Below are 17,749 nucleotides of genomic sequence, written 5' to 3'. Positions count from 1 at the left end.
ACATTTGGAGCTCATGCACCTTTGTTTTAGAGTGATTACTCAAAGCCCAGACTTTGACACAATGAGATCATTCCGCTGCTGAGACGGAATACATTAAACATTCTAGGCCAGCAGCTCTGGGAACAAACAGCAGATCATGTGCCTGTGTTATTGTGGAGGAGGATTTGTGCTGTTTGGAATTCCTTCTCTCTCCATCTCTCATGACATTGTTCCACAGCACAATAGAAGAAAGGTCAATGCATGCAAAGGTGACAGGGGGCTGGATAGTACAAGGGAACTAGTGGTGATAGATTTTTTTTTTTCCTCTTCAATTACTTATCACTGAGCAAACAGGGGACAATGAACACCATGGGGACCAAGGTAAAAAAAAGAAAACAATGTATTTTACCACAAAGACTTTGTGGTGAGATGTACCTGCAGTCTTGTTCCAGGGACAGCATTTGGGGAAATATATGTATTTGCTCTATAAAGATGATAACTAAATTTAAGATATGAGAAATCTACAATAGCTATGTGACCAGCCTCTTTTCATTTTTTTTCCTGTGTATTTTGTCAAAAGAAGGGGTGTTAAAAATGTCTACAATAGATGCATTAGAACATTTCCCATAAATAATAACAACATGGACCTACACACTTGTCTGAGCTGTGCAAGGCTACTCAATGTGTTTACATCTATGTAAATTGTTAGTTTGGCAATGCCCTAAAAACTGAAAGTATATTTAGAGAAGAGAGACGAGAGAAAATGGAACACAAAAATACAGTGTTGTAAAATTGCATATAATAGATACAGTTCTGAGTTTAGTTTTTACCTCCAATGGATTCAATGGCCTCTTCAGGGAGAAGTGGTTGTCTGATTACACTGTGATTTCTCCATTCTCAAGCATGACTTATAGTAAAGGCAGTGGTGATTTGTGGATATGACAATTCCTTTAAACAACATCTCAGGCCTTTACAATTTGTAAACCATAAACCATCAAATGAACACCACCATCATCTTTTCAGAAATACAGCTGTTTTGCCTGAAATACTAGAACTTGTGCACCAGTGTAAACAAGGGAAATGACTGTTGTAGACTGTTGGGGACTGATGTATCTCCTCTATTCACTGAAAAATTATTCTCATTACATTTTTCTTTTTCAACAATGTGTCTTTTTATTGGTATGATTTGTAGTTTTCAAAGATGGTGTTTGAATTTAACCAATTTCACATTAAATGGCGGCTTACTGTATGCACCTACAGTAGATACTGTAGGAGAACACTAGACCAGGTATAATAATAGTGGTAGCAGTGGTAGCATGCCATTGAAGTCAAAGTGTGTCACAATAAAATAATGAATAGGTAAAGGTAGACAAATGGATGACTTATAAAAATGCCTAGTTATAGTCTGGAACAATTTCAAAGATGAATAGTCCTGACCCTTATTTGATTCTCCCTCACATATGAAAGTTAAAAGCTAGCACACATGGCTGGATAGCATCTCAAACACTGCTCAGTCATCTGTCACTGGGCTACATTCACTGTTCATGCGTATAACTTTTTTGTGCAAATACTGTGTGTGCAGGCAATCTGTTGAACATTTTGGATTCCATCAATTTGTACAACCACATTTGCTACAAATGTAATTCCAGAATTCAATAATACAAAAAAAAAAAAAAATATATATATATATATATATATATATATATATATATTATACATTAAACATCAAACTGATGGTTTCTCAGCTAGACATATCCATGATGCAAAGGTAAAAATCCTTCTCATAAATGTTTTTTACCTAAGCACAGCATTATATGGTATTCCATTTTCTTAAAAAAATTCACCACTATGACAAACATATTGATAAAATCTACAGTAACACATCTGAAACAGGAAGTTCGCACTGCAGAAAAAATGAATGGCTTCTCAGGAGGCATTGTTCCTTGTGATGCCAGTATGCAAACAAATAACAGTTCTAGAAGGACAACCTATCGTTGAATGAACTGTAAACCCATATAAAGATTCCAAAGGCCATACTGGAATTTAGAAAAGAACGAAACATCTACAAATCCATTATCCAGAAGGTTACACTGGCTACAGCTTTGGTTACAACTACAACTTTGCTGCAACATTGAGAATATGTAGTGTGTTAAATGGAATGTTAGCCTTACCTATTTCATAACATAGCACCTTGAAAAAAATGAGTCTGTGTTGTGTTAATATTTGTCATAGCTGCACAAAGATGACACAGCATCACTGCATACATAACTATGTGGAGCACATTCAAATGCTCCCACACATCCTTGGATTCATCCACACCTGATGTCAATGAGGAGCCTGCTGTGGTTTACCCTGGTTTCCTGACTATTTAAGGTAAACTTTCATATTGAACAGCCGCTCAAATGACACTGCATGTTTTTTTTTTCAGCAAATGAGTTCCAGAAAGATGAAAGCTCCAAAAACACACAGAGTGAAAGTGTGTAAAAATGTTATTATAACTGGGCAACATTTATAAGCCATTTAGCTATGCTGTATGCAAGTAGCCTTCTGAAGACAGAGAATTATAAAGAGGGTATTGTGCTGTGTGTGTGACCAAGTTACTGAATAATACATCTATACATCCACAGCCACTGATTAATGCTGAAGATGCATATATGGATTGGACTGTGAGAAACAGTCCAACATGGCAGAAGAATTACAAAAGAATTACAATGAAAAATTGGCCAAATTTGGCTGTGCATTCCAACACCTTTTGACCAGGAATAAAATCCTAGTTGACAGCAGGGTGGGCTTCAGTCACAGAAAAGTACACCATGAGGCACGAAAGACAATGTTAACGTCTATAGGTAAATAATACAGGTGGCAGTATAGACTTACCTCCCCTTTTGTCTTTAAAAATTACATTTTCTCATTTACTCATGTTACTTTCTACAAAAATATACTGATACAAATGTGGGCCCGCTCAAGGTTCAGTTATTAGAGAGCAGAGTTTAGCCTCTTCTCATGTTATTTTTTGCAGCGCATAATTTGTTGTGATTGTTTGTTCTTTATGTTCCCAGCATTATTAAAGGATAATAGTATGATTATTTGAATTGGTCAAATCCTAGTTTTAGCTGAAATTATTTTACCTCTGCACTTTACCAAACAACAAGATAGTTTTACTCTTTACACTGCGCTTTAGCTCCCATAAGAGGATTGGGGGAGAACTTTTACAATTTTTTACCTCACACATTTTTGGAGTGTGTTTTTTATCCAATGAAGAGAAAATGCCACAAAACAGTAAGGTTCTTAAATAGATGACCTCTTCGTCTGTGTAATTCAGTCTGTGTAATTCTTTGTCTGTGTAATTCAGTGTATCTAAAACATGGCTCAGTCCTTACTACTCATAATACCATAACTTGTTTAATTTTTGTCACGTCTGAAAACATAAAATCATGGAAAAAGAGTTAAATCTCTTAAAACTTACCTTGCTGTTTACAGTGTTTTCTTTGATAATTCCAGTCATTACACTGTTATAAAAATAATTCATCTGATTACCGTATATCATCTGCACTGAATTTGGATTCAGACCTTTAAAATTGTAATTATAAACACATTCAATTGGCAAACTTGCTTTCACTGCCCCCTATCTTTGGTATGTGTAATTCCCTGTATAAATGCTGTAAATTACTTTATACTACACATCATTAAATCATGTATGCATTTATTTCTACATGGAATCATTTCATTATTAATGATTACAATGTCAAGTGGAGGTGACACAGGCAAGAGAGTGATGGCCTAGAGTGGAAAAGAAGAAGCACACAGACAAAGTGGTGTGAAGTATGACTCGAGCCAGTGATTGTACTACCTTCAAATGCTTTGCGTTGAAATGATCAGATTCTCATATGAAGGTGTATAATCAATGAAACAATTTCAATTGATTTAATATTGAACAGAAACAGCAATTGCTAGTTTGTAACACTGATAAACTAATTTGTTATTGTGCTATGAAGGATTAACCTTCATCTATCCCCACATACACTGCACTCTAAAATTGTTTGACGCAATCAACATAGAGTAGCTGTTTGATTCTTGTGCTAATGGATGCAAATGTCTTTTTCCATGTTTTCCGATAGTATTAATTCTGTGTGTGTAAAGGGCAAGTCACATCTGAATCACACCTGCCTAATCAGCGGTATTCACATACAGGTGTGTGTGTGTGTGTGGGTAGAGTTTTTTTGTTTGTGGCTCTGTTGTTGGGTCTTGGCTTATGTCTGAGGTTTAAAATATTAATATTAAATATTAATATTAAAATATTATAATAATGTGTTTTAGTGAACTTCCTGCTATTATGAGCAGTGTATTGACCTGCACCATCACACTACTAATTGCAGGAGAAAACTATGTCTATTACCCTGAAAGATCTCTTTGGGCGATCAAAGCAGAAATGATTTGAAGTTTGCTGTCTGCTACCTACCTATATCTACATGACTTCCTTGATCTTGATACTGACTGAGTGTTTTAGCCCTGGAGTGTCATAGTCATGGTTCTTACTCCTGTAGCTTTCTTCTTACTTCCAAATGTTGATGATTAAAATGGCACCACTACAATATGTCAACTGATTACCATTATTACTGTTACATATTTAACAGACATCATGACTGATAAGCACAGCAGGGATACAATGTAAGTGCAGATTATCAGATAGTTAACATACAAAGGAATACAAGAGGAACATTTAAAATGAATACCTGTCACAACTATCAAAATAAGAGAAGATCATAGGGAGACATGGTATGGGAGCATGTGGGAGCTGCGTGGTTGTATGCCAGCACCAGAGCCCCAAGAGGGATGTAGTCTACAGCCAATGGACGGAGCTGTGGAATGGGGAGGTGTGGGAGTAGGAGGGAGGGGGAACGTCCAAGCGGTCAGCAGAGTTCTGTATGATTTGGAGCAGTTGGATACTGTTGGCTGGGAGACGAGCCAGTTGGTAAGATTTGGGTAGAATCTTGGGATGCTGCACACGAAGAATCCACAGGGACAAATTACTGCGGCAATGAAAGCAGAAGAGAGTTTCAGGTGTCACTTAAAGATTCTTTGCATTTTTGGGAGGGAGTCACCTTGGTGATTTACAGGTAGAAGGTAAATTCTTGAATGGGCAAGGGTTTCACAGGGAAACTCCTCATCTGGACATACACCATCTTTGACTTGAAGAGGCTGAGCTTCAGCTAGGGGAATGCTATCCAGGCAGAGATCTCAGCAAGGCATGCGGAGGTCTCTAAGGATTTCTGCACATCAAAGGGAGTTAAGAACACGTACCACTTTGTTTTCAACAGCACTAAACGTTCAGCTTTTCGGTTTTACCTAGGGAATAGGGAGACTTGGTCTGGGCAGAGGTTTAGAGCAATATCGCACTCAAAAGAAGTCCTCTGGAGAGATTCTTTATGCCATATATATTTAAGCTGGATCTCCATCCGACTGCTTCCACTACTGTGGACGGGGAAAATGGAGTGCACACTCAATAGGCTGCATTGATTTTCCTTTAAATCTACATTAACATGATATGAATCTATTAAAGGTGGAACTTGAATCTGTTAGAATTTTGTCTATATTCCCCACACTTAGATGAAACAGCATTGAAATGAGTAAGGTTCCTAGGGGATGGGAAAGGGTACCTCTAAGACAGTGGTTCATATCCAGTAGACCCGTGTTTCCCAACCCTGCTCCTGGAGGCACACTGTCCTGCATATCTTCTATGTATCCTTGCTGCTTGACAAAATCAGGTGTGCTCAGCTAATCAAAAGTGCCACTGATGAGTTCAGTCAGGTGGGTAGAGCAGGGATAGATAGAAGATATGCAGGACGGTGTGCCTTCAGGAGCAGGGTTGGGAAACGCTGCAGTAGACCAACTGTAATATATAGTGGTAGTCCAGTAGCATTGCAAAACAAATAGCTCATTGGAGTTGTTATGTATGGTTAGTGAGAAATGACGAGATGTGTGACATTTACGTAATGTGATGTGATGTAATTTATAACCCTGTTAATGTGTGGATTTGCAAGAGTTTACTGTGTTGTAATACCTCATTATATGAAAAATTCAGATCCAGGGCAATTAGTGGTGGTGGGTATCTTCTATGCACCATCTTAGGTGTGCATATTACAGAAGACATAAAGTATAGATTCATAAATGAAATACAACCATGTATGTCACAAAATAGCAGTAACTGTTATTGAACTTTTCATGATAGTTAAGCATATTGCATGATTTATTCTTGGCAGACTGTTATTGGGTTGAATAACTTCTATGCTCTCCAAGAGAGGTTTGGCCTACAAAACTGCTTTTGTTCCATATTAATATAGACACAGAGTGCATCCAGTGTGCGTCACAGCAGGTGTGGCAAAATTTATGAGATCATGTGGACAATGCCAAATGCAATGGCTCCATCTGAGCTAGTCTGGGTCAAGCCTAAATCAGTGGTTATTAGACCAATTACTTCTGGAGACTGGAAGCTGATAGCCCTAACTTGTTTCCAATGAACAGCTCTAAGAATCCACAACCATAAGTGCCCCAGACAGTTAATTGCACCCCCAAGCAATGTGTCATAGTGGGCCAGTATTTGCAGACTTTGCTGAGGTAATCTCTATGTCTTCACACAGTATTAGCTAAAAAGTTTCTTTTCTGTTTGAGGCCATAGAACCTGGAACCCAGATCCAAGCTTTAAGCATGAACCTAGGAAATTTTTTCATTTCCTTTTCAGGATGAGAACTCTGGCATTTGACTTCAAACACACCCAAGCAGAAATGGAATTTGCTCAAGTGACAAAATACAGCAGATTCACCTTAGACATACAAACACAATGGGCAACAGCACAGATGCAACTGAGGCTTAAAGCACCAAGTTAGCCTCACTAATCCCTGAAAAAGACAATGGGAAAATAACACAATAGGGCGTTATCCCTAGTTCATGCTCTGCCAGTGGATAAATGGCTAAAATCTATGAATTCCCCTTCATCACAGTCAGCATTTGAGGGATATAAAATGGATCACCACTGGTGGCTGTTTTAATTTGAGTAAGAGCCACTGTTTTGGCTTTTCTGGAATGCTATGTTGAATATAAGGTTGGGTTCCAAATTGGGAGATTTCACGTAGGAGAGAATTCATTGAGAATAATTCAAAACTAAATAGAGTGCAGCATTGATAGGAGATTTGATGACTGCGCTCAAAGGTTTAACCAGTTGTCATCAGTGACAAAAATCGAAAAGAAATTGGACAGTACTGTGATCGTAGGCACAAAGCTTGGCAGCTCCTTACAGACAGCAGGTGGTTACCCAGCTAGAAAACATCTCCAAGTCATCTCTATTCTGGATAATGCTAATGTAAATTAATGAGGCCTACCTTGTACACTGCTGTGAGGGGGGTGCTTTGGAAAGGCAGAAACACAAATGTCTCAATGCATCTGTTCCATATCAGTTGTTACTTGTTGCCAAATATCTTTAACCTTAACCTTAACCCTAACCTTAAGATGGTAAATAACCAGTTTCCTCCATCTATACCATTAAGGGAATCATGGGGAATTTAAAATGCTCAGCTGTTAACTTTGATAAAGTTCATAGATGGTAAAGGTTTGCTTAGAACATTATTCTTATGATTAACTAAGTCCAGTTTGGTGTTTTTTTCTATTTAATTAGTTGCATTTTTGTATGAGCATATGTCTCATAATATATCAGTTCAAACTGTAAGAGTTTGAAAGACATTCATCAAAAAACATAATATATTGCCTAGGGCATGTAACGTAAAGTAAGTAGGAAAGAATGTCTGAAATGGATAACCAGGCCATATGACATTGAAGAAGGATTTCCTTCTGGAATACATTTATTAACATAAAAGTTAAATAGCATTACACTTTTCATAATGCCATACAGCAGTGACTGCTTACATCACCAATACTAATACTAGTGCTAGTTCTGCAATATACAGAAAAAAAGCTCCTTCTACAGTTAATAAATTCAACAAATTAAATACAAATGCATTTTATGTGAGTAGATTGTGAAATCACCGCTGGCTACAGTACAGTGAACAAATCTTTGTTGTCCCCATGTCATTGCCTAATGTAACCAACCAATCTTGCTTGTAGATTTGAACTGTAAACATTTTCTTATTAGATCATGAAAGCATTTGACTTTTGTGAGGTCCAGAAAGCCTTTGAAAAATTTAATGTGTGCTGTTTGCTCTACTTCTCCTTAGAGGCTTCTTTACCATGGGATTCCATCCTATCAAAATTTATATTAAGGTCAGTTCTGCCATGCTTTATCATTTACTAGCAATACTGGGCAGTTATGACAGTTGAAAATTGTGACTCACTAGACTATGGTACCCTTTAATAGTATAAGACAACAAATAATGTGCCATGTTACTGTTATTGAAAATCAATAAATGAATATTATTGTGGTAATATGGCATTTTACATGGTGAATGGTACTATAATACCTCAGGTGATGAGTATTCTATGCTTTCCACATGGCTGCTGTATGCACTCATGGGGAATGTGTATCTTTGAGGATTGGGAGGTAGTGACATGGGGGAAAGCATTTCTCCCAGGGGCCTCACATTTGCTCTGACAGGTTGACAATATACCTCACAGATGATTTCATTTCACTCTGTGTCAGATACATCTGTGTTTACATCAGCTCCCTGAACTGGAAGAGGTGAACCATGTCTTGACAAAAAAGTAAATCTTTACAATAATATGAATTTGAAAAATGAGGCTAAATGATTTCAATTATTAAAAAAAATGTAATGACACCATCAATGTTCCTCCTGTTATTGACCCTTGTGGGGGCACAAAACCAATTACCATACACAAACAATTATAGCTTTACTTTAATTTAAGTCCTCACTTTGGTGTTGGAGCCTCCTTTTTAAGTAAGGGTAGTTAGGCCATAAGCTACATTTAATTTTTTATCTCACAAAATTTCAGATTAAATATTTGTACCACAACTCAGTCTGTCCTTACGTATAAAATATGCACTTTTAATTGCATTATATGGGCAGGGTGTTATCTCATTATTGTGAGTGTTATCTCATTATCTGATCTCACATTACAGAAGTTTTTCATTCTGATGGCGCTTTTGCTCAACTTTCAACATGAAGACAAACTGGCTACAAGAAGTATTCAAAAATTTTCTTCCACAAGGCAGCAATGGTGTACCGACGTTTGCTGACAATCACAGCTGAAAGAATTAGCTTTCATGGGACAGCTGCGTTTCAATATGCTGTGAGTGAATTTCAATATGGGTGCAGTGGTGTGTAAATTAACTGAAAAGGCTAATGTCGATCACTTGAGTCTAATAGTGGAGTTTGCTGCAATGAAGTTTGGCAAAGTTGTTGAGGCCAAAAAGTCCCCCACATTCTGATAATGCAAATACAATTCCCAGATCCCCAACACAAGTAAAAATATGCTGCCAAAGCAGACAGTTACTGGAAAACATTTTATTAAACAAAAGTGCACAATAATGGATAAACACAAGTGGGATGGCAAATTTAAAAAGAAGAAAATGGGAGAGTCAGGGCCACACTACAGTAGGCCGTCCAAGCCATATATAAAACAACAAAATAAGAAAAAGAAACACTGGACTGAGGGTTGGTGGAGCATCAGGAGCGGGAGAGAATCCAGGAGCATCCTTCTGCAGGTTACCCTTAAAAAAGGGGCAACACAGCAGCCAGCACCAACTGCAGGAAAGCCTCCACCATTCAGGTAGGCAGAGCAGCAGCAAGTAGGGACAACAGTATGGACAACACTAAGTGGATGTCCTGGAAATTTGTTTTAACTGTTGATTTTGTTTTAATGGATTAGGCTCTATTAATTAAAAATTAAGTTATGGCTTAATTATTTACCTGCAGTAAAATTTGCTAGCTAATTTTAGTTAACCAGCATTAGACATGCCAAATTTTTATGTAGCTTGAGACCCGGGTGTCTCTTGTAAAAGAGATTTTTTATCTCAATGGGACTTCCTGGTAAAATAAAGGTAAAGAAAGATGCAGCCAGCTAGTTCCTGTACAGTTCCCAGTTTAGGAAATTGTGAAATGTGAAATTTCAATTAAGTTGCATGTCTCATCCTCATCTTTGTCATTACAAACATTCTCACTGTTCAAATGGAGAATGAAGAGAATTGTAAGCTATAATATTGACATATAATAATTTATTATTAGTTTAATTGTTTATTCTTGAAAATTAAACATCTTTGCAGACCTCAGATGGTTGACAGCTGGAGCATTAAAATGTTTATTGTAATTTTACATTAAACTAATAAAATCTTCCATAGTCATGCTTGCCCTCAGTGCTGAAACCATAGAACTGTAACTAGCTCTAAAGTGAAACTGTCTGAATTTTCTGTCTTTGGAGAAAGTCGCTCTTTACTGGAGAATTTGACAGGAAGTTCAAGGCATCAGGTCTTTGATCGCTGATAGTTTAAAATACTTTGAAATACTCTTTTCTTTTTAGCAGGATTAGCAGTGGATTAGTTCAATCCTGAAATGCAAACTCTTTTTCTCACATGTACCTTATCTTTCAAGTTTTTTGGTGGTTAGCAGGGGTCATGGCAAAGGCAAAAGTTTGTAGCATTAATTGAGGGAGTGTTTTGTGGTTCTGTACTGCTTACTTTACATTAGTAAAGAAGTAGTGATGAGACATTATTCAAATTATTTGTATGTGTTAAAGCATAATAGGCTAATAAAGTCTTATTCTGATTCTGAAATTATTTCAAATTCAAATTCAAACTTATTTCAATTGATCACATATTTGATTTTCCAAAAAACAAAACAAAAAACAACAAAACGACTACAGCCTACCAACAACTGGAAATTGCAATGTGGAAGAAATGTGTTTCTGCATTTTAAAGTCCAGTCCCTCTGAGTACTAAGCTAAGCAAGTGTCCAGCTATACTTAGGTATCCATGCAATATGTAAAATACATTGTATGTCCTGAGGTGGACAGTACTGACACTGGACAATAGACAAGTGATTCTTCATTGGGCATTGTTAGAAACTGCATTTCCATTGACTGAGACCGAGAAGGACTGTTATTATTTGACAGGAAAAGGCCCTCCACAACAAATGTGTGGATTACATTTTGCAATTGCCATCTAAGCAGTAATAAGAACTTAACAAGAACAGCCAGAACATAATTAATTTTGTCAGCTGTTTTTTTTTTTTTTTTTTTTTTCAGTAAGGATTTTTATATGTGCTCTCAGAGGCTGCATGGAACAAATCCTCCCAGACTGTGGCTGTAAGTTCATTAATCCACTCACACATGACTATTGGAAGCATACATGGTGGGATTTTTAAATTATGTCCTTAATGATGTGTGGAAACAATCCATAAATCAGAAGTGTTTATCGCAAAGCTATTTTCAAGGTGCGCCTCGAGGGGGGTGGGGAGCATAGGAAAAGCATCAGTATGTAATGCGTTTGGGGTGAACACAGCTCTGACAGACGGAGGAATTTTTATCTTGGGACAACATCAAATGAATGCAGGTGCAAAGCCCCGATGAACCCCAGTTTCAATTACATCTACCTCATAAATTCGGAAAAACCTTGCTCTGGGAACATGGTGTTGGAAGTCTGCAATTAGACAGCCATCAGCCAGAAAAGTGTTAGGAAAAGCAGGTGATCCCCTAAAGGCATTGGGCTGGAAACAGCCAGCAGATATGAAATAGGTATGAGGCCGTCCCTCTGCAGGGGAACAATGCAAAAAACCGGAGTCCATTAACTCTATTTGATGGGATGATTCTATCCTCTTCTATTCCACTGCGCATTTGTAATACTTCTATGCTAATCAAAGTTTATGACATCCTAGCTGTTCAGACTGCCACAGATTTTGAGCTTGCGGCTGATACAGTGTCTCTGCAACCCTTGTGGTGTCCTGACGTACATAATAAACATAAACGTATTGCATTGACATCAGTGCAATACACACAACACATTGGTTCTTTCTGTGCTTTCCCTGATTGATCTTCACCAGGCTTGACAGTCAGCATGTTAAATCACGTGTGCCCAGTCATCTCATACTAATACAGTGATTCAGTGCTTACAGAACAGTCAACATCATTCAGGCAAACTGATTATTTGTGTGTCATCAATTTTTAAAATTTATACTAAAAACATGTCATCCAAAATATGTGCTTTTAATTTTTGAAAGCCTGTGTGCATAAAGGGGCATGTTTCTTTCATGTACTACATATTGTGTGTCTGTGATAAACACAGGACATGATATCACACTGAAATCGGGATGGAATTTAAAGAATTCTTTACAAACAATGAGTAAATATACACTGCCAAAATATACAATCATAAAGCTGTTTGAATGGCTAACATCCCTGAGAAGCATTTTTGAATATGGTGTATTTTCCCCTTCTAATAGTACAATATAACAAGTTTATCCTGATGCTTTATGCTATCTCTGATGTTTTCCAGGCCCACACATAACCAAGTCCGTCTAAATTTCAGTGAATATCTATCATGCTTTGCCAAATTCCCATTGACTTAAGAAGTTTGCTAAACAGAACTTTTCAGAATGATTGGTAAGGACATTCAGATGGTCAGAAGGAGTTTTGGTCGTTTAGTTTTTTCACGCTTGCTGGCAAACGAACAGGACTAGCACAGCACAGCAGGCACAGGGAAACAGCAGTATTTTCCTTTAAGGCTCTCTTTATAAGACTTTGGCTTTTTACTTTGTTCATATAATAAGTGAGACAGAGTTAAATTGCTTTCTAAAATTTCAAAGAAAAATAGATAACATGTTTTATTAAAAGTAGGTTTCTAAAATTTGTACAAATCCCCCTTACACATGCAATTTCTTTAATAACCTCAAAGAGTTAGAGCTTTTAGGGCTGTTTCATTAACTGATTTCAGAGGGTGAATTTTTCATCTGTTCAAAGTGTTAATCCATTTCAGTTGCTGCTTAAACAGCAGAGCTTCTTGGCACGTTGCTGGCTCCAATGCATGACTACCATGCGTCAAACATTGCTGGGAACCTTTCATTTGAGAGCTAAGGTTGTAAGGGTTCATGTTAGGGTTGATTTGAGGATTAGGCTGTTGTGGAGGCACAGTTTACTGTGGCTTCAAAGCACCATATTTTTATCAATATAGTGATACAGAGAGACTAACAACATGTTTCTAATTTCCAGGATAAGACCTGAGTTATATTGCTGGGGCTTTCAGAGGACTGCTTAAGGACTTTTACATTTCTGAAAGATAAGAAGCAAAGGCATGCTGTCTCCTGTCAGTGGTGAGGCAAGCAGAGCTCAGTGGTGTATAAGGACACAGGACTATACCACCAAAGAATAACTGACACACTGAGGTTTCCTTTGGCAATTAAACGATAAGAGATCCATCTGTAGGAATGGCCAGAAGGCTACTGGTAGTCCTTTCCCAAGTTTTCTAAACCTCTAAATATGGGTTCAATAAGATAACTGCTGTATGATATCACAATATTTACCTTGGGAAGTTGAACAGTAATTTCAACAGACCAGAGAATGTTTTCAGTGAAGTTCAGTGTTAAACACTTTGTGGCCATACACCCCTGTGGCAGTAAAAGCCTGGTGGCTGGAAATTGTCAGAAATACAATATGCTTGTGTGCCTTATGATCACGTGTATTCCTTTTGTGTAATGTTTCCAACAATAGCAATATATTTCAAGTATGACACTAATGATTCAGTATCTAAACATCTACTTGCCTAATCTTATTGTTTCACACACAGTTTCCAAATGAGAAATTAAATGAAATCATTTGATCAGCAAGAGACAGTGTACATTTGTGCATGTGTGTGTACATATTAATATGTACAATATTAATTTTTCAATTGCTTTTTCAAGTACTACCCTGCGGCTCCATGTTAACTTTAATTTAATAGCTTGGCTGTAGCTCATCTGTTGAGGCATATAGTAGTTTAAACATATCACTGTTTTAATGTGGTGTTAAAGATTTCTCTTCTCTTCCTTTAAACGCTATGAGACATTCCCAGGCTGAGTGATGGTCAGTTCTTGTTTGTTACCACTTATTTTCAGACCTTAATGTGAAGGTCATTTGAAGACATGACCGACAATTGGAAAGAAGGGAGTCTCATGAGTTTAACATGACAGCACCAGAGAGGCCTCAAGGGTGTGCATATTCTTTGGAATGGATGACCTTGTTTGGCAGGTTGAAGACAACATTATGAGCAGCATAGTCCTTGTAGAATGCTGTCCTATGCTTCACAAGAAGGAAATTCAGTTTGAGAACAATATGTCAAACTGAGGACATAAAAATGTTTGTGATAAAACGCGTGATGTGGGAGTATAAGCACATACATAGTCCATGTTGGAAATACCATGATTGAGGTTATGATCTTAAACTGATTATAGATTACATTCTTGCTTTGTCTGAAAAGTGTTGCCAACCCACTCTAAATGAATTACTATGGATAGGTACAGTCATTGAAGCACCTTTATTGAACAGGATGACAAACTTTGTCTTTTATGGTGGACAGAGGCCTGAATTGTCTCATTTAAGCCTTGCCAAGTTTTTCCTAACTTTTTTTTAGGAGTCAAGTTGGTGAGGGAGTGAGAAATGGATGGAAGAAAGGGCCGAGGTGACATTGAAAAATGTCTTTTAAGGCAATACTCTGAATTTTTGAGTTTGTTTCCTTATTTCAGTCTTTCTTGTTTTAGTTTTTAGACTAAGGAAGACTGTAATTTCTGTATTGTTGTGTTTCCTGTCATTCCTGTACCATCACAGGGTGTGTGGCACCATAGCTTATGAATATTTATATGGTCTTTCATGTATAAATATATTAGGTTAATACCTAGTGAATATTTGGTTTAATACAAATTTTATCTAGCATTCTCTAGCAAAAAATGACTTATAACATCCATCCAGAAGATCCTGTTGACAGTGGGGTTTACAGGAAAACATTGTGTTATAAAAGTGGGAACTGCTGGTATTTATTCATTTCACTCTGTTATTATCACCTCACTAGTGTAACAAGCCAAAACAAAGTTAGTAACTGTTGTATAGAATTTTTTTTAAAGTACAGTAGAACAGAATTTTTAGAATTACAATATAAATGCATGTTTTGCACGTTATGAATACATTTATTGCATATTTATTACAGTTTCCCATTTTTAATATTTTTGCCTTCTCCTTTTTACCACAATGAATCTTTCTTTTCATTATTTTTATCTTTCCCTTTTTTATTCTTGATGAGATTTTTTTTATTTTCAATAATCTGTTTTTAACACTGTTGTTCCTTCATGAGAGACTAACTTTTGACTTTTAACCCAAGTGAGAAAGATCACACTGAGAGATAAACTCTTTTGCCGCTAAGATGCTGGACTGGACATTCTCAGCCCCATTGCTGGGCAAACAAGAAGACAGAAAAAGAGTGATGGATAGAAAAGGACTGAGGTATCTGTACAAACTCCCAAGAGGGACACATTAAAATACGTTCTGCATTTAACTAAAAATATATGGTTTTATATGTTGCTCCACAGGGGACAAATGCAGGAGACAGATGATTACCATGTTGTACCTTCTGGTGATATTGCTTTCCTTTCTGCTTCTTGAGAAAAGGTTCGTACCACAAATGACCAGGGCAAATTAAGTACTATAGCAACACAGATAAAGCATGGAATAATATTCTTTAATTTACCTTACCTTTTAAATCAACAAATAATGTTAAACATCAAATAATATTAAAAGAAAGACTGCTAACAGCCAGTTTAAATACCACTTACAGAACTTCATCTGCTTCCCATATACATTAGCTCAATACATGAGACAAGGTATAAGAGATAAAAGCAACAGTGAAAGAATGAATGATGTCATGTATTATACTTAGTTACAGGTAGCTACTGTAATTACTAAGTTACCTTTAGTGAAAATTTGTGGAATAATCAGGTGCATTGTTTGTTTGCGTTTTTTTCTTAAAGTTTTAATGGCAGCACAGTATTATCTTTGATTAGGTACCATTTCAATCTGTGGTGAGCATTCCACGTACCACCCCTTCCCATCATGTAAATTGGGCATGTATACATTTTCATCCACTGGCACAGATAATCCTGTTGTGATATCTACTTTTTGCTCTCAGCGAATTAGCTACCTCAACATGACAGCGCCTCTGTCAAATGTCTGATCCCTGAGCAGCCTTTCTGACTGTCACAGAAGGACTATCTCTCTGACTGAATTATTCATATTCATCAGGTCAATTATTCATCAATCACTGTGTTGATTTTTAAAATGGCTAACCATTGATGAAAGATCAGCTTTTGAATGTTCTCACCGGATTTGTTAATTTTGTACTTTTCTACTTGATCATTAAAAAATTACTTATCACATTATTTTTCAGTTACACCTGCCATGGGATTACAGATTGCATATATATATATATATATATATATTTATATATATATATATATATATATATATATATATATATATATATATATATATATATATATATTCAAAGCAGACTTTGATGCAATTTTGAAACCTGTGATTTGTGAGATTGTTTCTGATGGCAATCATTTCTACTCAATAGATTTAAAGTAAACACAATTTACATCTAAGAGGCTGCGTGTGCAGTGTGGCTGCTTTTTGAGTGCCCGGTGTTCTGCTTCATATGTCTGCTGTTCATTTAAGTCACAGATTTCAAATGCAAGAGACCAATGAAAGTTCCCTGTAAAGCAAACAAATTTAACACAAGATAAGGTACAGAACAATCATTCTTTTTTGTTAAAAAAAATACCACATATTTCACATAACCATATCCACATAGCTGAGAAATTAAGTAGAAACAGACAATTCTGCATTTTACAGCCTGATACCATGTAGTTTCCCTAAAACTACTTAATTTGTTTCAGGGTAATGACAGGAAAAATACTGAATTTCACCATCTAACTACTACATTGATACTCCCCCTGATCAATGTATTATTATGCTGTAACAATTAAAAGTAACCATGTTCTTATCAATGTGTTACTCTTTTTTGGCCAACATAATACTGCTGCAATTACAGAAATATTATTTGATAATAAGTAAACCCTGAGTTTTTAATGTTTAAATAATTACATAGTAACATAGTAAGATATTACCATTTTTGTTATAGACTTAAACCATAGTAATTGCATGATTATTGATTAGAAACAACTTGGTAATTACTTTGTAATTTGTGGGTTCTTACAACTTTAAAATGATGTTACCATGAAACTACCCACTCATTACCATGATATTACCCACTTATTACCGATCTGTAAAGTGAAGTGCTACCAAGGTATCTGAATAGCAATTCATCCAGTCGTAAAGTGAACAGTTTGTATGTTTCTTATACTAGGACCAAGCAGGGTTAAGGAGCAGCTGTCCAGCAGGATGACTTCTGGACACACTTTTGCTGGTGAGAGATACGTTAATAAGTCGATGGTACTTCCATGGGATTGGTGCAGTCAATAAATGGTTGGGAGATGGACGTGTGCACAGTGGCTTTGACCCCAACAGGCATGTAGCTGTGATGAGAGGAATTACTATTGATTGTGGAGGGGATGATGACAGCTGGGGATGTGAGCTGGCTTGTTTATTCCTCACAAGCACTTTCTGTGTTGCCACTGATGTGTTCTGACAGGATGGTAGAGCTAGTTATGCTGACTCCCCAATGGCAGGCTTACCATGAATCCCCACCACAGTCTCTGCTAAAAAGGAGGCTTAACTCACAAGTGGACAACCTGAGTGAGTGTCTCCAGTCATATATAAACTGGCAGCT

The sequence above is a fragment of the Megalops cyprinoides genome, chromosome 1 (genome assembly GCF_013368585.1).
Source record: "Megalops cyprinoides isolate fMegCyp1 chromosome 1, fMegCyp1.pri, whole genome shotgun sequence".
Classification (NCBI taxonomy): Eukaryota; Metazoa; Chordata; class Actinopteri; order Elopiformes; family Megalopidae; genus Megalops; species Megalops cyprinoides.
This window is presented reverse-complemented; position numbering follows the sequence as displayed.